Below are 24,161 nucleotides of genomic sequence, written 5' to 3' on the forward strand. Positions count from 1 at the left end.
TGTTTACGTTTGGCTTATCCCATTACGGATGGGAGAAGAAATGATGTTCAAGGTCGCCTGGATTCTCTGAACATGAGCCTGGCGCCTGTCTCGTGCCTGAAATCTCGTTCACATTTGCTATTGCTGCTCGCTCGCTCCATTAATACCAGCTTAAAACCTCGTGCTGAGTGCGCCCAACTGGGTCCAGGGGCATGGATGCAGGGGGTCCGTAGGAGTCCCGGACCCAGTCGGGCACTCCGGACATCTCTAGCTGCACAAGCTAGCCCCACATCTGTTCTCAACACATGATCATGCCCAACTCCATTGCTCTCAACACCTATGGTGGGTACATTTCCCTGCCATCTGTGCATTTGGGCAGCATGGGGAAAGGCTCTATGCACCTACTGATTTAAATGTTCAGAGCTCCACCATGCAATGAAAAACTAGGTCCCCCCTGACTTGGGAGTTCAACGCACATATATTGATGATCGAGCAAACGCAACAAATCCTGTTCCAACTTTCTGAACACTCACCGAGAGAGCTTGTCATTGCCAAGGCAATTATGAACGGAGCTGAGGGGAGTTAGCCCATTGCTATTAAGGACTAATTAATGGATCTGGCTTTGCACAGATTGGAACGTCCCTTAGTTTGGACACAGTGAAACTTTCAAGCAAATCTACACAGCTGTCAGAACTGGACACATAGGAAGCTGCCTTATTTTGAGTCAGAGCATTGGCCCAACTAGCCCAGTATTGTCAACACTGACTGGCAGCAACTCTCCAGAGTTTCAGGAGGGATTCTTTCCCTCCTGAAACCTGGAGAAGTGGGGTATCAAACTGGGGACCTTCTTCATGCCAAGCTTGTGCTCTATTACACTGAGCTACGCCGCCTTCACATCTGAGTGAAGGTATGCCCACTAGCCCAGTCTTTCCCAATGACACTCCTATGGCCCCTTGAAGGAGGGCTTTGACTACTCCATTTCCCTCGTTGGGGGTGGGGGGAATTCACAACAGAGGCGAGGGAACAGTTTCTAACTGTGTCCCTCAGCCTACTAATTTCCCCTGATTTAAATTGTGTTCCTCAGCCTACTAATTTCCCCTGACTATGTGTTGGTTAGGGAAGTCTACCCCTGATGGATGAAGGTGTTACATGGATACTTTAAAATTAATATCAATTAATGCAACAAAATAACCCCAAAATGCACTCCAAATCCCAAAGTGTTTTGACCCCACGGGAGTATTTTATTTGGTGTAAGTAATATTTATTTATTTATTTATTACATTTTTATGCCGCCCAATAGCCGAAGCTCTCTGGGCAGTTCACAAAAATTAAAACCATAATAAAACAACCAACAGGTTAAATACTATTTTATTTATTATTTATTTAAAGCATTTTTATAACGCCGCCTCAGCATTTCTGGCATCGAGGCGCTTTACAATAACATATAAAACAATTCCATTAAAACCCTCACCCTCAAACGATTAAAAGCCCTCAACCCCAATTTAAACCACCCCCTCCCCAGACTCTTGTGAAAATAAAAACGCCTTACAAAGGCGTTTGAAGCAATTGAGAGTGGGAGCCTGTCTAATCTCCAGTGGCACATTGTTCCATAACCAGGGGCCAGCCACTGAAAAAGCCCTAGCCCCCGCATATTCCAATTTGTAGGAGGGACCATCAGGGCTCCAATGGTGTGACTGCCAATGGTGGGACACAGGAGAAAGGCGAGTGCTCAGGTATCCAGGACCCAAGCAATGCAGGGCTTTATACATGGTCAACAAAACCTTGTAGCAAACCCTAGCAGCCACCGGCAGCCAATGGAGCTCTGGAAGCACCAAAGTGATAGAAGACCACTTTGGGAGCCCCTTGACCAACCTGGCTGCTGCATTTTGTACAGCCTGTAGGCGTTGGATTTGCTTCAAGGGAAGCCCTGTATACAACCGGTTGCAAGAGTCCAGTCTGGAAAGAACCAGGGCTGGACTGCGGTGGTAAGATCAGCCTCTGACAGGTCATTTAATACTAAATGGCCGCAAGTGACTGCACTGAAAAGATGGTTGCAGGTTTCATAACAGACACATAGACCCATCATCCTCAATGCCTACAATTTCAGACTGATCTGCTGATGCTAAGCAAAACTAGTATCTGACAGTGTATTATCTACCTGTTCAAAAGAGTGCAAAGAACCCTTTATCACCCAGAAGAAATCTGTAATAGGAACCAAAAGATTCTAGCCAGGCATAAATGAAGACAAAATTGCTGGAATTATTATTTATGCAACAAATTCTTCACACACACACACACACACACACACACACTTCATTTTGATCAGACTACAGGCCACCTAACAGAGTAGAAAAAGCGGGCAAATTGATGGATAGAGCACATGAGAGGAAATTGAACATTGTGCAAAAAACCACCAAGCGAAAAATTGTTAGCCTGGGTCTTGATGGGTGGAGCAACATCCACAATGATTGTGTAATATGCGCTTATGCGACAGAAGGCACTGTCTGGTTTTGAGAAATGCACACATAAGGTTACTTAAAGGAAGGAGCAGTAAAGGGAATAGGGGGAAATACTGGCGCCATAAACGTTAACAAAATTATTGTGACATAAGCACTATTGAACCAAGACACATGTGTGATGTGGGAAGCTAGGGTGACCATATGGAAAAGAGGACAGGGCTCCTGTATCTTTAACAGCTGTATTGAAAAGGGAATTTCAGCAGGTGTCATTTGTATGCATGCAGAACCTGGTGGAATTCCCTCTTCATCACAGCAGTTAAAGCTGCAGGAGCCCTGCCCTCTTTTGTATCTGGTCAAGAGGGCATGGCTCCTGCAGCTTTAACTGTTGCGATGAAGAGGAAATTTCATCAGATGCTGCATGCATACAAATGCCACCTCCTGAAATTCTCTCTTCATTACAACTGTTAAAAGATACAGGAACCCTGTCCTCTTTTCCACATGGTCACTCTGTGGAAAGCTATTATAAATAATTAAATAAGTGGAAATGCTGGCTTGTGTCCAGGCTGAGAGCCAAAACAGACATCACTTTTAATCTGAGTCTAGCAACTATGTTTTTTTGTTTTGCTTTCATTTTTACTCTAGAGAAGTCACAGAGAGCCTGATCCACATCTTAAAGGTATATTCTACCTCCTTCCACATTAGGGTCCCAATTCAGATTTGGGCCCCTGCACTTTTTCTGAATTATAAAAATTAAAAGGCGTAGCTGCTAGACCCAGCTTTAAAGTAATGTCTGTTTCAGCCATAAGTAGAACAGTGGAATTGATATGCAGCCGTATTCTGCCTCAAAATGTGGCGGTTCCATTAAGCCATCATGACAAATAGACAAAGAACAACATGAAACCAAGAAGAAATACAAATATTCCAAAATCGCAAGAAAGGGGCAAAATACTCTGTGTGTGTCTGCCACAAATAACCCTTGTCATGTGGAACTCTATTTTCTTCCTCTGACTAATGCTTTAATTCCAGTGCATGGTGAGTAGGCTGCAAGTTCTGTTTGGTTAGTTTGCTTTATTTTTTATGCAGTTCATTCTTTGCTCTTCCTATGTTATCTCTCTGTAAAAAAGATACCAGGCTTTATTATGATTCGGTAGGCAACGCTTTTATATCTTTGAAAATTGAACAAATATATTATTGTGGGAGGACTCATTCAATAGCATACCCTGCCATCAAATAGAAGGGGGGGGGGAAACATGTCCCAAAGGATGAATAGTGATACAAATATGTGTGTTGTGCCAATTTTTTCATTCGATAATGCAGATTAGGGATTTTGATGGTGGAAGATCCTTGAAAGAGAAGTGTTACTTAAAAACTAAAATGGTGCCCAGTGATTCAGCCAAATGACAAGTTTTATTTTAATAACCTACCACCAAATATGGGTTGTACAATATTAAATCAAAGGAGCTTTTTCTACAAAGTACAATATTGTGTTTCCAATGACTGTGGGAAAATAATCAGCATTACTGAAGGTAACAAATAATATTTCAAATACAAATATAGTACAAGCTGTAAACGGTGCAGTAAAGCATGACATGACAATGCTGTCACTTAATGGACTTTGTGAACCACCCAGAGAGCTTCAGCTATCGGGCGGTATAGAAATGCAATAAATAAATAAATTGCAACACTTTTGAGCAATGCACAACTTTTGAAGAATGAACACTTTTTTTTCAGTTCGAATGAACTCAAAAACAGGTCACAAACAGAAACAGGAGCGAGCCAATAGAAGCTGTGAAGTAGGGATGGACGGACTCACCTGTGTCCAATTCCTCGGACGCTTGCCTCTCTGCTGCTGCCATCCGTCCCCACTCATGGTGCCATGTGAGCTTCTTTTGCAGCTTGGCGAGCGTCCGATGACATCGCGAACCAGTTCGCCCTCATCAGGGGCCTCCATTATGTACAACAATGGAAGTGTTGGAAATTACGTATTATCCCCGTTGCGTAAATGGTGGCCATAAAGGCCCCGTTTATGCAAGAGAAAAGGTGCAGCGTAAATGAGGCCTTTATGGCCGCCATTTACGCAATGGGGAAATGCGCAGTTTCCAGAGCCTCCACTGCTGCGCAAAATGGAGGTTCTGGACGAGGGTGAACGGCTTGCACCTGTCATAACTGTTCTGCACCTGTCATAACTGGGCCCATTTGGTCATCCACGGTGCATTTGCGGGCCTGTGCTTCAAGTGCACCTGCAGTTCTGAATTATAAAAATTAAAAGGCGTAGCTGCTAGGCCCAGCTTTAAAGTAACGTCTGTTTCAGCCATAATTGTTGGTATAACTGTTCTACTTATGGCTGAAACAGACATTACATTAAAGCTGGGCCTAGCAGCTACGCCTTTTAATTTTTATAATTCAGACTGCAGGTGCACTCGAAGCTCAGGCCCGCAAATGCACCACGGATGCCCAACTGGGCCCAGGGGGCAGACATAGGTGAGTCTGTCAGACTCCCATACCCAGTGGGGCGCCTGCGGCATCCCTACTCTGAAGTAACACCACTGAATTGGCAGGAGTCATCCATCAGCTATCCCCCGAAGTGATAATCCAGGCTTTGGATGCAATCCTGCACACAATTTAGGCTGCTTAACTTCCACCAACTTCAATGGGGCTTAAACAACCTAACAGTGTGCAGGACTGCAGCCATTTTCACAGGTACTGGGGGTGGAAATCCTCTTTCTTTGGGTTAATCCATTCAGCACTGAGAAATCAACTAGGATTTGTAAGAGCAGAAGAACCTGTCTTTCATTTACAATCTATGAATAAAAGTGAGGGAAGAAGAGACCATGATGATGATGATGATGTTGATTTAATGTATGCATATCTATTTCCCATGTTGATGGGGCCAAAAGTAATCTATTTAACTATTATTACTGTAAAACATGAAACACACTCAGAGGTCCAAGCTAAGCATTCCTAAATCCCTTTCATTTCAATGGGAGAGTTAAACACATCTTTAAATCCCACCCCCCTTGTCAAAGTCAATACAGCCTTTCCAAGGTGCTTAAGAGTAGTTGGATCGTGCCCTTAATTCTGTGTGTGTTTAATCCTAATGCGGTCTGGCACATATCATGACTAATCCCCAAAAGATCCATGACTAATCTAGGCCTTGAGATTGACCCACCAAAGTCAACAGGAGTTTCTGGCTTCTTCTTTTTCTTCCATTGACTTCAAAAGCACCAATAAATTCAAACATAGCCAGAGACAGAACAAGTACAAGAACACGGATGTAGAACAAGTAATGTTTCCTAATGCCATAATCATCTCCCTTCTAACACATATACAAGTATGCCTTCTAATATCAGTTGCTGGGGAATCCAAGCGGGAGGGTACTGTTGTGCTGTTGCGCATGGTGTTCAATTCTCATAGGTATAGCCACTGTGCATACAGAACACTGGACTATATAGGCCTTTGGTCTGATCCAGCAGGACTCTTCTTACATTCTTCCATTTAAGTTAAGGAGTGAGTCCGTTAGTCCGTGAAGAGTCTCAATTTGTGTAAATTCTTCACCATCAAGAAAATGGGAAGGGAGGGAGAGATTACACCACTTTGTCTGCCTATTCATTTATAATAATAATAATAATAATAATAATAATGATAATAACAACAACAACAATAATAATAATTTATTTCTTACCCACTTCTCCAATTGGTCGAGGTGGGGAACAACAGCAATCATAAAATACATAAAATACTGATTAAAAACATAGCATATACTGTTAAAAACATCCTAAAAGCATCCTAAAAGTATCCTAAAATTCTACTGGATAGGCCTGTCAGAAGAGATCAGTCTTGATAGCTTTCTGGAATGCTAAAAGACTGTCTTTTTTATAATAGTTTTTATTTTTCCAATACGTAAACATACATCAATACAATAAAAGAAAACACATAATACATAAATGTTGAATAACCTTAATAGCATATTTTCTAGTTTAATCTGTTAACATAATCATACTTAACATAAAAGTGCACCCCCCACCCTGGGATCTATTCCTGTTTCCAAAATCTCATTGTTTCTTCTGAAGGTGGTTTCCCACTCCCCTTAGATAAAATAAATTCTAGGAACTGTTTCCATATTCCCTCAAAATCATTCGTTTTTGTTATTCCTCTTCTCACTTTTATATTACATGTTAATTTATCATTAATAGCAATGTCCCAAATCTCTTTATACCAATCTTCTATATGGTAATCCCCTTGAACCTTCCAGTTCCTAGATATCATTAACCTTGCTGCCATCAGCAAATTCGTTATCAATTCTTTTGTCTCTTTATTACAGTTTAATTCTCCATATAATGATAACAATGCCACTATAGGTGTCTCTTCAATCTCCATTCCTACAATTTCTTTTATCTCATTAAACACCATTTTCCACAATTTTTGAACAAATTCACATTCCCACCACATATGTAAAAATGTTCCTTTTTTTTGACACCCTCTCCAACAATTTGCTGAGTTCAACTTATTTTTTTTATTTAATCTCACCGGGGTTAGATACCACCTCCATATAATCTTATAATAGTTTTCTTTTATCCTCACAGACATATTTCTCAACACTCTTTGTTTCCATATTCCCTCCCAGCTCTGTTGCCCTATTTGTACCTTCAAGTCAGTTTCCCAGACCATCTTACCCATACTTACTGTCTCCCCCTTCCCAACTAATATTCTATATATTTCAATCGTTAACCCTTTTATCATTTTATTTTCCCCTTTCTCCATTTCTTTTTTTAAGATCAGCTCCTCAAATTTCGTAATCACTCTACACTCTCTGTTATCCTTCAGCCATTTCTTCGTCCATTGTTCTAATTGAAAATAATTTAACCACGATAAATTTTTCTCCTTTAATCTCCCCGCTAATTCTTCTCGAGTATTCATCTTTCCTAGCCAATCTTTTAGCTTCATTACATTCCTCTCTATTAAAGTTTTCCCCAACTTATCTTTTAAGTTTCCTGGAAAATTCCGCAACATTATCACTGGTGTTATTGGGGAAATACTTGGAAGTAAGTCATTTTTGTATACACGCCATATTTCCCAGTGATTTTTAAAAAGGGGGTTCTCTATTTCTTCCCATTTTTTTGTATATTCTCTGAAAAAATATATTTTCTAATTTCCATTCTTTATCTTCTCCCTTTCTATCCTCCAACCAACTTAAATCTCCTAATCCTATCATGCTTTCCACTACATGTCTCAGCCTATTAGCAATGTAATATAGTTTTAAAACTGAATTTAAAACGTGGTATACATTATTAAAACATCCTAAAAACATCTTAACATCCTACAATTCCACTGGATAGGCCTGCCGGAATAGATCAGTCTTTATAGCTTCTTTAAATGCTAAAAGACTGTCAAGCTGACGAGTCTCCTCCGGCAGGCCATTCCATAGTCTGGGAGCAGCAGAAGAGAAGGTCCTCTGGGTAATGGTTGTCAGCCTAGTCTTCGCTGACTGAAGTAGATTCTTCCCAGAGGACCTGAGTGTGCGGGGCGGATTGTACGAGAGAAGGCGATCCCACAAGTAGCCTGGACCCAAACCATGTAGGGCTTTAAAGGTGATAACCAACACTTTATACTTCGCCCGGAAACTAACTGGCAGCCAGTGAAGAGATTTTAAGACTGGTGTAATGTGATCGCCCCTAGATGTACCAGTGACCAACTTGGCTGCCATATTTTGACATAGTTGAAGTTTCTGGACTAGGCACAAAGGTAGCCTTATGTAGAGCGCATTGTATAACACCCTTCCTGATAATAGATTCCAGGGCAATTTACAGTGATATGGCAATTCCAATATGAATCACATCAATCAACCAACTTCACATCATCAGATAAAACCCACAAAATACAATACCTAAAGTAGGTGGGAAAATAAACAGCCTTTCACCTAGCATCTATAAGATAACCATGCTGGCACTAGGTGGGTCTATCTGGTGAGGACACTGCATAGCCAGAGAACCAGAGCCAAAGTGCACTCTACCTAGAAGAGGTGCTTGAGGAATTTGATCTTTGCGAATTCTGATACCAACCAGCACGATACAACACCGGCTAAGACTAGACAAAGGAAGGGGGTTGCTGGTGGCAGGAAAGTGTTTTGCTGCCAGGTGTCCCTCTTGGTAGTGTCAGCACCAATATTGGGGGAGAAGGCAGTGGGCAGCATTGAGGGCTCCAACTTCATTGGGGTGGTTGTTCTGATCAGTTGGCTGGTGAGGTTGTGGGCTCTCCCACACTAGAGGCTTTCAAGAGGCAGCTGGACAACCATCTGTCAGGGATGCTTTAGGGTGGATTCCTGCATTGAGCAGGGGGTTGGACTCGATGGCCTTGTAGGCCCCTTCCAACTCTGCTATTCTATGATTCTATGATTCTATGATTTCAGTGGTCTGTGAATCCATCCAGTCAGAACCAGCAAGAAATCTAAAGGAGCTGTCAAACACATTTTGGAGATAGGGTTCAGCACTTTGAGTAGCTTATTTAGAGTTCTGGCTGGTTCTGAATGAAACTCTGAATGGATTCATGGTTCCACCAAAATCAGCTGCTATTCGCGCTTCTCCAAGCTCAAGGCATACCGGCTGTTTTGCATTTTGGAGGTGTCTACCCCACAATAATCTACGGATTTCAGCCGATTCGTTGTTGCGTTTTTTTCCGAAGAAGCTACCACGCAAACAGGACAAACAAACCGGAGGCCTGTTAATAAAGTTTACAACACTGATAAGAACAAGAAAACAGTAAACATAACCTCGTATTATAAACTTAGTTTACAAGGTTTCTATACTGATGTCATCACCTGCACTGTATTGTGTCTATAAACTGTGACTGTGGTTTTGATCTATGTATACCATGCATTAGAAATTATTTATTGTAAAAAGGTGATATGATTGCATCAGAAGTAATTTTCATGTACAGTTTTGTTAGGCAACCAGTAGTTTGCCATGGATAACCATGCAAGTGGATGCATCAGTTATATTTGTGAATAAACAAGGTTAATTATCACTGTCAATCCCTGAATGTACATCTTGTAGTTGTGTGCTTTGGGCACTCTGTATATATCACATCCACTAAAATCAGAGCCACCAGATTCCATGGGGTAGGGAGCGGTTGGTGAGGGTCATCAGCAACAGGACACCAGGGAATGACTAAAAGCCTGGCATTAGCCTTGCCTGCCACATGCATGCGCATGCACACACACACATACACACACGCACACACACACGTGGCCAAACTGATGTGTCAGCTCAGCCTGGGGCCACCCCATAAGTGCTTGCACCCCCACAAGTGCAGTCCACTCCAACAAGCCGGGTCATGCAAGACCCCCAAGCCCTCGTCAACCTCCTGGCCTTTACCCTTTCTGCGCTAATGGCAGAAACTGCCCGCCATTGTCATGGAAGGAGGAAATGTGCAATTTCTGAACACTCAGAAATTGCCCGTTTCCTTCCCCACTGCACCAATGGGGGCCTTTAGGCCCTATTATTGCAACTGTGCCCTTGCATTAAGAGTGGCTTTAAGGCCCACATTGGCGCAGGAGGGGGGTGCACTTTCCAGTGCTTTTGGAAAGCGTACATTTCCCCCGGCCATTCGTGTGTCCGGGGAAAATGTGCACTTTCCAAAGGCTCCAGAACGCACGCTTTCCCCTTCTCACTTTCTGCCCATTGTACCAATCGAGGCCTTAAAGGCCCTCTAAACCCAAGGCTACCTTGCATTAAGAGGGCCTTTATGGCCGTGATTAGAGCAGTGGGATGAAAGTGAGGAGGGGCAAGCACGGTTTCCAGAGGTTCCAGAAAGTGCACAGTTGCCCTGGTCACACGAATGGTAGCCGTTAATGGCGTTTCCAGGGGAATTGCGTGCTTTCAGAGGCTCCAGAAAGCGTGCTTTTCCAGAGTGGACCTGCATCCGAACACTTGCTGGCTCTCGTGAGCACTCAGGGGAGGGGATGTCCATGCTCACGCCAGGCACGCTCGACTGGGTCCGGGGGTGGTGGACACAGGGGGTCTGTGGCTGGTCTCGGACCGTAATAAAGTGATTTGATTTGACCTCCCGCACCCATTCGGGCACTCGCAACCACCCTAGATGTCAAAAGTAGTAACATAATTCTGAAGAGGACTGCATCCAAACCTTTTGAAAAACAGCTTCAAGAGTATCATTGACAGATTTGAATCTAAATGACATTGATATTTATTTATTAAATTTATTTATTAAATTTATATACCGCCCCATAGCCGAAGCTCTCTGGGCGGTTTACAAATGTTTCACCCTGCGGCATAACCCAGCTCTTCGTTTTTTGAGAGCGCCCATAATAATTTGGATATGCAAAGAGAGATATCACTGAAGGGCTCGCTGTGGAAGAACGCCGTATCCAACGGCCAAATTGGCTTTTAGCCTCTCATTACATGCACTCCTGACTCAACATTTAGTCCCTATTATACCTGTAAGTGCTCCGATGGTTCTCAGGCAAGATATATTAATTTAGAGCTTAATACAAGCAAAGTTATTACAAAAATGCAAAATGCAAATAAATGACTTTGGCCTTAGCTAGACCTAAGGCTTATCCTGGAATCATCCCAGGGTCATCCCTGTTCATGTAAATGACACACAGGTTATCCCGGGAGTAGGCAGGGACGACCCCGGGATGATCCCAGGATAAACCTTAGGTCTAGCTAAGGCCTCAGACATTCAAGTGAAGGGAGGATCTTTTCGCCCTCCAGGTTTTGGGGAATTTGATTCTCACTTGCTCTTGAAGTTAAAATTTAAAAATTTCCATTCCAAACTATGCTACTTTCAACAGCCATTTTGCCTAGAAATGGAGCAGGGGTTGCAGTCGTAGCTTAGCAGTAGAGCACCCGCTTTGCACACAGAAGGTTCCAGGTTCGATTCCCGGTATCTCCAAGCAGGGTTGGCATACAAGATCCTGCCTGAAATCCTGGAGAGTAATGGCCTAGATGGTCTAACTCTGTCTAAAGCAGTTTAGACAGTCAAAATGACTGAAACATTTAAAACCCGTTTATACTGGGCAAGTATCAGCAAGTTTTATTATATACTTTCGGCACGAATGTTTAAAATAACCACACAATTTCTCACAAACGTTTCTCAAAATAAACACAACGCCTGGCCCGCCCCACCCAACATGCGCTCGCGTAATCAGATACCAACAAATCATTCTGTCAGGGTAATCCCCGTTTCAATGACACCCTTCTTTAAAAAGTACGCCACAATACATGCAACTCTGTTCTCCCAGTCAATTACACTTTGCTTCCAACCGTTAGAGAAACGGGTGCAAGGGGCCAAAAAATACAAACATTTCATCATTGGAGGGATGAAAGATAAATGCCCCACCACCACCACCACCAATTGAAAACACACAAACACAGAGATGTGTAATATTTGTTCTACTATATATAATTTGTTGAAAAAAGATCCTTCGGTCTGGATTCACTCTTAACAAGAGTTGGAACAGCCCAAACATTTGTTGAATTTAGTCTACATACGTGTCAAAATCTATGGGCCAAATTAGACCAGGTAAGGTTATCTAGCTCTCTGGTAGACGCAGGACCAGCCTAACATAAGTAAAGTGGCCGCCTCAGGCAGCAGATTGTGGGAGATGGCAGCATTGTGTTAGAGGAGAGAGCGGTACTCCCTAAGCTAGCCTGATCCCTACAGGTGCAGTGGAGGATACTGCCCCTTCACCAGCGTTGAAGAAATACTAGGGTGACCATATGAAAAGGAGGACAGGGCACCTGTAGGTTTAACAGTTGTGTTGAAAAGGAAATTTCAGCAGGTGTAATTTGTATATATGGGGAACTGGTGAAATTTCCTCTTCATCACAACAGTTAAAGTTGCAGGTGCCCTGCCCGCTTTTAAATTTGGTCACTCTAGTATAGCTCCTGCAGCTTTAACTCCTGTGATGAAGAGGGAATTTCACCAGGTGCGACATGCATACAAATGATACCTGCTGAAATTCCCTTTTCTATGCAACCGTTAAAGATACAGGAGCCCTGTCATCCTTTTCATATGGTCACCCTAAGAAATACTCTAGTTGGCTTTTGTACATGGAATGGGAGAGGGCGCCATTTTCTTCTTAGTCTCAGAAAGCAAACTGTCTTGGGCTGACCTTGTATACACATCTCCCAAGTTAACTTTAAAAATGTGGGTATGGGGCGGTGGAGGGGACGCTAGTTTTTACAAAAAAAAGTTCACATGGCTGAGGGGAGCTTGGTCACTGTTGACTCTTTTCTCCCAGGTCAACTCCAATATTGGGAGTGAATTCACCTCCCCTCACCCATGTATTTCTTTTGTTGTAAAGGTTAGACACCCCCCTCCCCTGCCCATGCTTTATAAGTAAATGTAACACATCTCTGTGAAACTGTATAATGGCTGGTTGCTAATACAATAAACTTGACTTGGACTGATAAGTAAATGGAAGGGGGGGGGAGACGTGTAAGTAAACAATCATGGCTGCCTAGTTTGACTCTAAGTGGGTGGCCATCACCACATCTCATGCCCATCAGTTAATAATGTGCTGAATGATGAACTACTTGATTTTTGTCATAGATCTTCTGCTAAGTTCTACTATAGCAGCCCAGGAACAAACCATTCCTTTATCGATCACAGGGCAGCAGTCTTCAAAAGGAGAGGAAAGAACAGCTGGAATATTCATTGGGTGAGCTGTGTGTATGTGGGGGTGGGGGGCAATCAGAAGATGTCAGGTTGGTTACTGGTTCAGGATTTTCTGTATTTTTGCTTTTTTAAAAAAGAAAGACTAGCTGATAAACCCGGCATTGGTAGGGCCCCCTAAGATATATGTCTGCGAGGTAATCATCTTAAAGTAGTAGGCCGGTACTAGGCCTATGAGTTAACTTTTAAATGAATTAAATTCTTATCTTTTTTTCCCTCTCACACCCTCACGACAACCCTGCAAGGTAGGACGGTGCTAGGCCTGTGAGGTAACTTTAAAATGAATTAAATTTCTTTCTTTTTTTCTCTTTCTCTCACCCCCAACGCAATACTGAATTACATGGATATCTGAGTTTTGTTTTGTTTTTTCTTCAAGTTTCTAGCAGCTTTTATGTCAGGGAGAGAGAAATGTGCAGGCAGTATTCAATACAGTTACTCAGAAATGAGTAGATCTGCTTCAAACTGGTGATGGGCAGATGGCACTCATTTTTTAAATTCCATTAAAATATTTTATCACAGTGAATTTCTTTAAAAATATTGGACTATTCTAATTTAGTTTCTTGTTCTGCATTAAATTGGCCCCTGACCCCCAGTATACCTTTATCCAGCAACCACTGTAACATTCCTGGCCACATGCCAGATTTGTCGTTTCTATTTTCACTATAAAACTAGAGTTCTTTGGATTTCACCCGGAGCCTGAATCAGAAAAGAAAGCGCACCAAAGTGACAACACAACGGGGCCTGTTTGCATATGCAGGACAAAACACACAACAGCCATTAACTGATAGCGATGAAATTACATCCATGAACACAACGTTGGCATAAAAGTGATAGGAAACAGTTGCTCCTCTTCTGTTCTGGAGCTCAACAACAGAGTCTTCTTTTGATATATTTTTAATGTTCCGAAACCTGCCACAAGCACTTTCAAAGCCAAACTTTGGATGTGCCCAGAAAACTACCAGTGGAAAGATAAAGGCGAGTAGAATGTACCCCAGCGATATTAAGAAATTAAGAACGTAGGAAGCGCCATGCTGGATCAGACCAAGGGTCCATCCAGTCCAGCACTCTGTTCACACAGTGGCCAACCAGCTGTCAACTGGGGACCAACAAAGCAGGACATGGTGCAACAGCACCCTCTCACCCATGTTCCCCAGCAACTGGTGTATACAGGCTTACTATCTCTGATACAGGAGGTAGCACACGGCCATCAGGGCTAGTAGCCATTGATAGCCTTCCCCTCCATGAATTTATCCAACGCCCTTTTAAAGCCATCCAAATTGGTGGCCATCGCTACATCTTGTGGTGGAGAATTCCATAATTTAACTATGCCTTGTGTGAAGAAGTCCTTCCTTTTATTTGTCCTGAATCTCCTACCAATCAGCTTCATGGGATGACCCCGGGTTCTAGAATTGGACAATCCAGGAACCCCTCTTATGCTATAGTCTTCAAAATCACCCCATGAAGCTGCAGTTCTTGCTCTGGATTAAACCATCCTACTCTGCTAGCTAAACTTTCTCGAGCACCATCTCATCAGCTCCTCCAGGGAAATTCTTACAATGCTTTAGTGAAGACTTTCCGGAGCAGCGCATTACTGCTGTGGGTTTTGTTTCTTTTTCTTTCTGTGCTCTACTTACTCCAAAAGGAAACTACATTAGTAGCAGGATAAAGAGCCACATGCCAGTACCTAAGGAAGAGCTGCAGACCAGGTTCTGTCCCGTAACTGCACAGGTCATCGCATGCCACCTAACCCAGCGGCCAGGTGTTGCAGCAGGTCAAACTGCACTCCTGGATGATAACAGCAAGGATGACATAACCGGTGACAGCAGAAGGCATTTGCTTGGAAAAAAAGAGGGGCTAGCAAAATAGCCAAGCCACATAAGGACAACACAGCGGCCATCTTTAGTGTTATTACTGCTAGTAAATAGCTCAGCAGAGCCACTAAGCACCCATACCAAAGCAACATTTCTCTTCCAGAGCAGAATACTCATGAAATATGTTATGCGAAGGCGCAAAGCCCACAGAGATTCTGCGGGGATTTTTCTCTTGGGTTTTGCTGCATGTTTTTGCAAAAGATGGCTCCATGAAAGGGATCGTAGTCCGGAATAAGACTGTGTGTGTTTCTAACTGGAGAACGGCAACACACCTCTAGAAATAAAGAACTGAATTACAGTCTGCAGGCCGGGATCTATTGGGCTCAGGTTTTTATTTACTTAAATATTGGTAAGTGTGCAAGAGATCACAGCCCTGTTGCCCAAAATGCAATGCTCCTTAAGAAAGTTGATGTAGCAGGCAAGAGTACAGTAGGAATTAGAGCCAACCTGGTGCCCTCCAGATGTTTTGGACTTCAACTCCCATCAGCCCCAACCAGCATGGCCAAAGGTGAAGAATGCTGGGAGGTATAGTCCAGAACATATGGAGGGCACCGAGTAGCGATGTGCGATGGTGAGAAATCCCTTCCATTTAAACCCGATGGGTTTCCACAGCATTTCCGGTCATGTAAGCTTCTATATCAGAAGTTTCAGGTTTCCAGAAAAAAAATCCACGCCCTTTTTTCCATGGCTGCAATTTGCGCAACAAAAGCTATAGGCTGATTAGGGGAGTCTGCCACCTAGTGACTGAAGATGGTACTGCAAGACTCAAACACACAAACGAATCTAAATTCTCGTCATATACAAGCCGTGTTTCCGGTTTCTGGGTTTCAGTCTTGGCATGATGGTGCTGACAGACAGACGGACACAAGTCCTCTTTTATTATATTAGGTTTAATTTATACCACACCACCTTTCCTTGAAGGAACTCAAGGCAGGGTACACGGTTTTTCCTCCCCATTTTATCCTCACAACACCCCTGTGAGGTAGATTAGGGTAAGAGAAAGTGACTAGATGAAAGTCAACTAATGAGATTCATGGCTGAGTAGGAAATGGAAACCAGGTTTCTCCGCAACCCAACTCTGATACACTAACCACTACACCACACTGTCATCTTTAGACATCAGATAAAAACAATTTGCTAGGTTCAATGAATTAATGTTAGTTTGGCACTGCTGCTTGTTTTTATTCCATTTGTGTCATTTTACTAATTTATTGTTATTGTAATAATGTGATGAGCTGCCCTGAGGGCTTATGTCAAAAGCCAGGGTACAAATATTTTAAACAAAGAAATGCTTAGTTCTCTATAGTATGATTAACTACCACCAGCTGGTTCAGCGCTCACAATAAATTCACAAATGTGGATTAGAACGCACACTCTGCTGTCAGTATTCACAGACTATATTACCCAGGCCCAAAGGCGACCCTCTGACACAACCGCCTCCCTCCTGGTCTGCCCACCCACCAACTACCTCATTTTTCTTAGTGCACCTATGCAAGCTCACATAAGCGCACCAAGAATCATAGAATAGTAGAGTTGGAAAAGGCCTGTAAGGCCATCGAGTCCAACACCCTGCTCAATGCAGGAATCCACCTTAAAGCATCCCTGACAGACGGCTGTCCAGCTGCCTCTTGAAGGCCTCTAGCGTAGGATAGCCCATGACCTCCCTAGGTCATTGGTTTCATTGTCGTACTGCTCTAACAGACAAGAAGTTTTTCCTGATGTCCAGCCGGAATCTGGCTTCCTGTAACTTGATCCCATTATTCCATGTCCTGCACTCTGGGAGGATCGAGACAAGATCCTGGCCCTCCTCTGTGTGACAAATTCACAAGTATTTGAAGAGTGCTATCATGTCTCCCCTCAATCTTCTCTTCTCCAGGCTAAACATGCCCAGTTCTTTCAGTCTCTTCTCATAGGGCTTTGCTTCCAGACCCCTGATCATCTTCTTAAGTCAGCCAACTCTGGGCAGGGCCAGCTGGGTTGGGAGGCGCAGGAGTGGGGCAGGCGAGAGGCAAAGGAGAACAAGGTGGGGCAGGAGGCACGCGGGCAACTGCTTCTTGGCCCTCCCAGCTGCCTGTATGTCATGCCTGTCGTGCAACAGACCCTTTGGAGGAGGAAAGTGCTGCTCTCCCGATACTCCGCCCCCTGCTGCGCCCACATCCTCCCGCTTCATGGTAGGGCCAGCCCTGATATCACCACCCTTGTTGTTATTAAAGAATGGTGGCGAAAGTATGCCTAGTGTTGAACGCACATGAACACACCCAATTCCATGAAAAACTTTTGCCCCCATGGAATCAAAGGGCCTTGTTTTGCCACTTCGGTAGGTGGTTGGGACAATTTTGGTGAAGTTGGAGGTTGGCACTTACCTTAGCAACTGTACAAGTTGTCTAAAGGGTGTCCTTCCTTTAAACTTTTAAAATATAAAGATTCACGTGGCTCTCCCATGTCTCCGCAGTTTCCTCAAATGCCTTATACAACATGATATCCTCCCATGGGCATTCCAGGAAGCTCTGACAGGCAAGCTGGCTGCAGAGATGAGTCATGCAAGACGTTGTTTTCAAAAAGTTTAAAGGAAGAATATTCCTCGGCCACCTCGTACAGTTGTGAAGGTAAACACCAAGCACCCCCACCCAGTTTTCAAGGGTACCCAACGAAATTCACCCACCCACCCCCAGATTTTAAGGGGTGATTTCATCCCTCCCCTGCCACCAGGAACACAAATAAAATGGCACAAAATATCAGTTCAGTACTGCAGTGTACTAAAGTTGTACTAGTCCAAGATTTAAGGGAGGGGGGTTCTTGGACATTATACACACCCAGGCCACAGCTAGACCTAAGATTTATCCTGGGATCATCCAGGGTTCGCCCCTGCCTGAGCACTGGATCCCTTGTGTGTCACCTAGGTGAACAGGTTTGACCCCTGAACGATCCAGGGATAAACCTTAGGTCTAGCTATGGTCTCAGATAACATTTACGATCATCAAAGGCCCTGCTCGTCATTTCAGGACAAACAGAGTGTTGTTGTGAAGAACCTCAACAGCAGGCCTTCTCCATAGTGACACCCACCCTCTGGAAAACCCTCCCTCGTGCGGTTCAGACGCAGAAAATATAACATCTTTCAAACACCTCCTGAAAACACATCTTCTTAGACAAGCTTTCCCTGGAGTATAACTTTTTCTGGTTTTATATGACATTTTTATTTTTATTTTTTTTAAAAAAAATTAAACTTACCTTTGTATATTATGGTTTTAACTGTGAACTGCCCAAAGAGCCTTGGCTGTTGGGCAGTATAAATATGTAATAAATAAATAAATGTGGGAGCCCCATCCTGAGTGGGCCAACCACCTCACTGGGTTACCATTATCCACTCACTTTCACTTTTCCTCTAGGCCCATATTGAGAGGGTGAAGGCTTCCACTGTCTCTTCTCGCTCCTGTCATGGCGGCCTCTCTCTTGAGGCCATTCAGACATGCAGTTAACACTGTGTGAGGGAGAGGATGGCCCTGCCCCCATCATCCATCATCAATAGTCATGTGTGTGTGTGTGTGTGTGTGTGTAATCTTACAGGCATAGAATGGCATCCCCTCTTCCAATGCATGGAGGGCAAGGGCAGGAATAGCGGGCCCAGCCTCACCCACTCAGTCCCTCACACGACCTTAGCTATGATTTGTCCGTGGTCAAATATTGTCAAATATTCTAAAGAATGCCACTAGGTAGGTGTCAGTTTACCAGTTTTGAACATATGATGTCATTGTGATGTCATTTCCCATATTGTGGGAAATCTAGCAGACATCATAGAAACCCAAGCAGGAAAGCAAAGCTTCTCCCACTGGCCACTCCCTATAACTGCAAGCATCAAAACAGGAGGCATAAAGAGTCATCAGTGCCACAGTGGGAACAACTATAGAGGCTTTGGGCATGACACACTTCAACTGCTCATACCTTCACCCCTCCTTCCGCCAGGGAAAAGACTGTCAAGGATTCTATCAGAGTTTTCCCTTTATGCAGCTAACTCCAGGCCTGAGCTAAGACTGAAGCAGAGGGCCAGGGTCTTCCCATTACGCAGGAGCCACCGTAGTGGGCCTCTACTAAAATTTACACTGGTAGGCTAGGGGTTAAAGAGCCCTTTGCCTGTGTCTTTTCCTTACGCAAGATTCACTGTGTGGAGCCTCTACTGCAATTCACACTCACATGCTAGGGGGTCAAAGAGCCCTTTGCCTGCGTCTTTCCCTTACGCAAGATTCACTGTGTGGAGCCTCTACTGCAATTCACACTCACAGGCTAGGGGGTCAAAGAGCCCTTTGCCTGCGTCTTTCTGTTATGCCGGAGTCCCTGTGTGGAGCCTCTGCTACAACCAACACTAATAGGATTGGGCTGAAGAGCCCTTTGCCTGGATCTTTCCACTATAGCACTGTGGTATCCTGCCCACCTGCGACGTCTTGGCTTCACCTGAGATGCCCACAAGCTACCTGACAGGACTATACATGCCACTAGCACTCGGGACCACTTCAATCCCCTCTGTGCTGATGTCGTGTGCGAGGGTTTAGGCCTACTGCTGCCGCTCCTGTCTCGCCTTTATTCTTTAGGCCCCACAGCTCCTCAGCCATGCGTTCACTAGGAAGGCCTTGGGCTTGTCACAACGTTTCAGACTAACTTACTTTGCAGGGCTGTTGTGATGATAGAATAATATTTCCCCCACTATGTGTGTGCCACCCCCAGGCTCCTGGGACAAAGAAGGGATTCTAATTTGATCAACCACATTAGAATCTCATAAATAATTATCAATCAATCAATATCAATAGCACAAGTAAACAATGTGTACTTAATAATCTAAGCACACAGGGGAAATTAAATCAATGCTATTCAACAACCCTTCTGTTGCAAAAGAGAAACTTCCTAAGGCAAAAGAACACCACATCCCAAATTTATTTATTTTATTTATTAGATTTTTATCCTGCCTTTTGTCCAAGGATCCTCCTCTTCATTTTATCCCCAAAACAACAACCTTGTGAGGTAGTTTAGGCTGAGACTCATTGACTGGCCCAAAAGCCATTGACTGGCCCAAAGTTTCATGGCTAAGTGGGGACTATAAGCCAGATTTCCTGATTCCCAGTTCAACCTTCTAACCACTACACTACATTGGTCTGTTTGAAAGCATCCTTATGGCTGTCCAGCTGCATCTTGAATGCCCACGCTAGAGGCCTTCAAGAGGCAGCTGGACAGCAATCTGTCAGGGATGCTTTAAGGTGGATTCCTGCATTGAGCAAGGGGTTGGACTCAATGGCCTTACAGGCCCCTTCCAACTCTACCATTCTATGATCCTTGCTAATGCCACTATACATCATCGTTATCCAGCCCTTCCTTCAAGGAAATTGGTCCCTGCTCTTTCTGTTTTAATGTCCACAACACTGCGAGGTAGGATTGCTCAGTGAAAGCCATAGGCTCAAAGTTGACCCTAGGCTTTGCAGCTGAGCCAGGATTTCAACTTGGATCTGCCAGATCAAAGTCCAGGACTCTCGCTTCTACACCACATCAGCTAACTACTTTCAGTAGGGATGTTTCGGTGCCTCTTCTCCGAGAGAGAGGGGGAGAGAGAGAGAGAGAGAGAGAGAGAGGGAGGACTGAGCTTTCGCAGAATTTTTTTTTTTAAAAAATAAACAGCCGTTCTCCAGTCAACTGTTACTGAACGGTTAAGCATTTCTCCCTTTCTAAATTCCGGAGAGCTCTCTCTCTTTACAGTCTCTGCCAGCAGCAAACTGAACAATCATTCATAAAGTTAGGAAGGAGGGGAGGTTGAAAGAAAGAGAGAAATGCATTTGCTAAACACCGAAGGAACTTTAAAAGCCTTGTGCCTGTGGAGAATATTCCTGGATTGAAGCTGGTTGAGATATTTTGACAGAACACAAAAGCTGCACAACCACGTTGTTTTTGATTGCTTTGAAAGGAGGCAGAGGCTGAGCGAAAGAGAGTGCGGATTCCCTCCAGTGGTGGGTGTCTTTTCAGCTAGGTGAGCCAGGGTAGCACCGGGCGCTGAGGCGTATTTCTTTCTTGATTTTGCCTTCGTGTTCTGTACACTTGCATTTATTTTAATTGGATCTGGGGCCAGGAGAATCACCGCTCCTCACACCTCGGACAGCACAAAGAAAGAACCCACACAGACCAAGGGAAAAAGAAAAGGAAGAATGCAAAGGAGCCACCAAAACAGCCAACTATGTTCTAGAGAGCTTTTGTGGGTAGATGTAGAAAAGGGGGACCATTTATTACACACACACACACACACACACACACACACACTGGCTCACTCTTTTTCAAAACTGCAATCCTAGCTTGCAATCCTAGATGCATGCAGTTACCGGGGAGAAACCCCCATTGAATGCAGTGAGTCTCACGTGCTAAAAGCGGAGCTGCAAAAGAAAAGATTCCCCCAAACCCAACCCAGACAGAAACCGCAAGTTTGCGCCTTCTAAGTCAACACTGACCAACAACCACGGCACCATCTGGAAACCCCGTTACTTCGTGTTTGTTTTAACAGAGTTGGATTCTCCCTCTAAGGTAGAAGTTTCACGGGGGAAGGAGGAAGGGTAAGCAACACTGGCGAGACCCTTTTTGTTAACCCTCTGGACAAGTGGCTGTTAAAATCATTAACTGCGGAAGCTCCATGAGGTCTCTTATGCCTCCCACCCCACCAAGGGCTGCTGAAGGAAGGCGAGCTGGCGGCTGCTGTTTGCTCCCCCACCCCACCAATAAATCTTCCCTTTCCCTGACAAGAAAAGGAGCTTGGGGGGGGGGGGGCGACCCAAGGCTGCAATAATACACACACACACACACACACACACACACACACACACACACACACACCTGGTAGCAAGAGAGACCCATTGAAGGCAGCAGGATTTACTTCCAAGTACTGGATTACAGGACGACACCCCAATCCTAGCCACATTTACCAGCGAATAAATACCACCGATTTCAATGCGGGGAGAGGGTGCATAACTCATTTCCCAACCCAGTGCATAATTTCTACAGAGATGCTAGAAGACTCTCCAAAGTGTGTCTGGGAATGCTCTCCCATCCTATACTCGCCCTGCGAGAGTACTGAAGTCTCTTTATTCAGTGTTGCGACGTGGGGGGGAGAGAGAAGCACTCTGCACCTGCTCAGAGGCGGCGGCGTCTACCCCTGGCACGACAAAAACCAATGTTAGGGATAAGCCCATGCACAAATTCAGCCCAGTCCTGCCTGGCGCCCCCACCCCCAAATCAGTGCGTATGGAGGGCACCGGTTCGTGGTGCAGAATCATACCGAGATAGTTTAAGCCTGGGGAGCTCCTGTTACAGCCGCCGCTACCAGCATTCCCCCCCCCCCTCCCCGCCACGCGATTCCCGCGGGGGAATCTCCGGTAAATGAATTTCTCTCGCTCCCCTCCAGGAGCCGCAACCGACCGTCTCCTCCGACACCTCCACATCCCCGGGAAAGCCCCCCCCCCCCCGCGCCCAGTGCGCTTTGCAGCCTCGCGGTGCTACTACAAAAGCGGGGCGCCGCTCTTTTCAGCAGCTCTCTCGCTTCCCGGGACGCCGCAGGAGAGATCAGATCGCCGAGAAGAAGCGGCTGGTTCACAACCGCCTCTCCACTACCCCCCCCCCACTTCTGCAAGGCACACGCGCCGCTCTCCTTTTGCTCTTTTGCATGCAACCCACCGCCCTCCCCACCCCAAAAAGAACAAGAGGTGCGTTCCCCCACCCACCCCCATCACCTCTCAAGAGATCGGTTGCTCGAGAGGGCTTGGAAAACGCCAGGTGAAAATCAGATCTCAATATATCGGTGCCCACCCCCAGTACTTAAAAATCCATCCAGGCTTCCGATCGCGTTTGCAATAACCGGCGCACAGCTCGAAGAAACTCCCCCCCACACACCCCCCGCAGCAAACAGCACTACCCTCATCATTATTTTAATAAAAAGCGGGCTCTCCGGTTTGCAAAGAGCAGCGCGCACGCGGCCGGCGAAAATCAGACTCCAGGGCAAAGTCAAGAAGCGAGAGACGCGCTCGCCCAGGCAAATGCCTTTTCTTTTCTTTTCTTTTTAAAGGGGAGGGGGCGTCTTTGGTTCGTGCCCAGGAAAGTGGGGAGGGCAACACTGCAAGGTAATAAACAGGAACTTTTTTTTGCAACTTGTCCCCCCCACCCACGCAAAATAAATAAAAAAATCAATGCAAACAGAGCAAACCCCTCCACGCGGAAGGGAGACGCGGCGGACGCGGAGCTCCCACGCTTACAGCCAGAGCGCAGCCGACGATGTTTTTGTGTGTGTTTTTACAAACGGGGGCAACTTCGCAACAAATCCGACAGCTCGGAACAGGCGCAGAGCGAGAGAATTAGAAAAGTTTCGGATCCAGCACCTCTCTTTGCCTTTGGCTCCATCTCGGATCCCGCTCGCTCGCTCGCTCGCTCTCTCTCACACACACACACACAAACACCCACGCCGCCTTGAATCTAGGAAAATTCAAATTAAATTTGAATATTAAAAAATATAATAATAATAATGAACACACACCCTTCCAGCCGGCAGATCAGCTCCGGAGCTTCGCAGCTTCCTTTCTGCATAAGGTATCCATTGACCAGGGGGAGGAGAGACAGAGAGACGCGGATGCCGGGATCCAAACGCCAACGCCGCCGCCGTTCTCCCCCGCCCGGTGCAGCGTGCCGAGCGGGACTGGTGCCGAGCGGAGAAGCGCGCTCGGTAGCAACTCCTGACTCGGGGTGGAGGGGTGGGGAGGCTCGGAGGGGAGGGGAGGGGAAGGGAAAAACGGGGGGGGGGAGAGAGAGAGAGAGCGATTCCCAAACCGCCGCGCTGTTCACAGCGCAGCCTACCGGGAGGCAGAGACAGCCGGCAGCTGCAGCCGCCGCCGGGGCTTACAAGAGCCGCGTTTTGCTTCTCGCCACCGATCGGAGCAAGCCAGCCAGCAGCAAGAGAGCGCCAGGCAGGCTGGGGAAATGGTCTCTTTCTCTGCCCACTGACGACAGAGAGAAAGACGGATTCACACATACATCTTGGACAGGCACTGGGAAGACCGGTGGAGGGGCGGAGAAATGCGCCTTCGCTTACGCCCCCTCCCGCAGAAGCTTGGCTTTTCCTCTGCTGCCCCTCTTTTTATTTATTTATTTA

General features: G+C 45.3%; 1 protein-coding gene across 2 annotated transcripts in view; it reads right to left on the bottom strand.

Moving 5' to 3' along the window:
• The window catches only part of FAT3 (FAT atypical cadherin 3), a 545,951-nt gene extending 522,256 nt beyond the window's left edge, over nucleotides 1–23,695 (bottom strand). For both annotated transcript variants that reach the window (XM_063127164.1, XM_063127167.1), the window contains exon 1: nucleotides 23,550–23,695. The gene's annotated coding sequence lies outside the window, so the exon portion shown is untranslated. The remainder of the gene's footprint in view (nucleotides 1–23,549) is intronic.
• Between the last annotated feature and the right edge of the window lie 466 nt (nucleotides 23,696–24,161).

This window comes from Elgaria multicarinata, chromosome 5, assembly GCF_023053635.1.
Source record: "Elgaria multicarinata webbii isolate HBS135686 ecotype San Diego chromosome 5, rElgMul1.1.pri, whole genome shotgun sequence".
Taxonomy (NCBI): domain Eukaryota; kingdom Metazoa; phylum Chordata; class Lepidosauria; order Squamata; family Anguidae; genus Elgaria; species Elgaria multicarinata.